We start from the raw sequence: 1,537 nt of genomic DNA, 5'->3' as shown, positions 1-1,537 counted from the left end.
TACTTGTGCAAAATTATAGTATTTGTGCCCAGTTAATATTTCTGTTATGTTATAGTATTACTACTAAGTCGTAGAATTTCTGTTATGTTCTGCCAAATCATAGTATTACGGCTATTTCAAAGTATTTGAGTGAAATTACAGTGTTTCTGCAAAACACTGTATTTCTGCTAAATCATAGTATTTCTGTTATCTTAAAGTACTTGCACTCAATTATAGTATTTGAGCCAAATCATAGTATATGTCCTAAAGCATAGTATTTCAACAAAATCACAGTACTTCTGCTATGTTATAGTATTTGTGCTTGTAGAAAAACCTGTGTTATTGTGAGCTACATTACCCAGCAGCCTCTGAGCAGTGAGGGAATTCATGGGACTTCTGAGCTAGATGGTCTTCCTTCGTTCCTGGGCTAACGATTGAGAGAGAGCTGCTGGGAAGGGGAGCAAATAGCCCATCCTGTATTTGGTGGGGATGGTGTGTCACATAAACGTGAGTTAATGTTCCATGCTTAAGATGTTTACCCTGCTACTTGTGTGTATTGGTTTTAGTTACCTTTAGCGTATGTGCTAGTTAGCAATAGCTATGGCAGCCCAGTTATTTTATTGTTTTAGGCTTGTTCCTGCTTTGTTTGTTCCCCTGCAAATTTATGTGAATTTGTACACTGTAATATCGCTGTATTATGTAGTGGCTAAGTAGGAGGCTGACTGTTACTAAGTGCATCAGTGTACATAGGTCATCTCTTGTGTTGGAGTGCCCTCTTGTGGCGCCTTTTGGGTAGTGCCTTAGTAAACGTGAACACTGCAAAGAAGTGGTATCAGACTGGTTTGTAGTGGAGGAATTTGTTGCCAGTTTCTTTCATCTTTAATCCGTATTCATGTTGTAATGTAGTAACTTTTGTGGGCATAAATACCACAATATGGCAGAAACACTATGTTTTGGCACAAATACTTTGATTTGGTATACTTTAGCTTCTTTACCCCTTTTCAGCAAAATTTTCATTTTTTCATCCTTTTCAGCACAAATTCCAGCTTTTTGGGCTGTTTTCAGAAAAAAAAACTCTTTCAGCAGAAACTCTGCTGATTCACCTCTTTTCAGCGCAACGTTCTGCTTCTTTGCCTCTTTTCTGCAGAAATTCTGCTGATTCACCTCTTTTCTGCAAAATTTTCATCCTTTTCGCCTCTTATCAGCACAATTCTCAGCAGCTTCTGCTGATTTCAGCAGAATTGTCAGTCTATCCACCTCTTCTTTGAGAGAATGAGTTTGGCTCAGTGAGATGAGTGGCTCAGTGAGATGAGTAGCTCCCTTGAGACCAGGAAGGCTAGGTTCAAATCCTGCTCATGGCAAAATTTCTTTTCACCACTTTTCAGCAAAAATTTGTGCTTCTTCACCTGTTTTCAGGTATTTGTAGTATTTCGTAGTATTTGTACCCAATCATAGTATTTCTGCTAAATCATACTATTCCTGCCAAATCATAGTATTTGTACTGAAACATAGTATTTCTGCCCAATCATAGTATTTCTGCCATATTATAGTATTTGTG

The sequence above is a fragment of the Oreochromis aureus genome, unplaced genomic scaffold (genome assembly GCF_013358895.1).
Source record: "Oreochromis aureus strain Israel breed Guangdong unplaced genomic scaffold, ZZ_aureus HiC_scaffold_2_cut, whole genome shotgun sequence".
NCBI lineage: Eukaryota > Metazoa > Chordata > Actinopteri > Cichliformes > Cichlidae > Oreochromis > Oreochromis aureus.
This window is presented reverse-complemented; position numbering follows the sequence as displayed.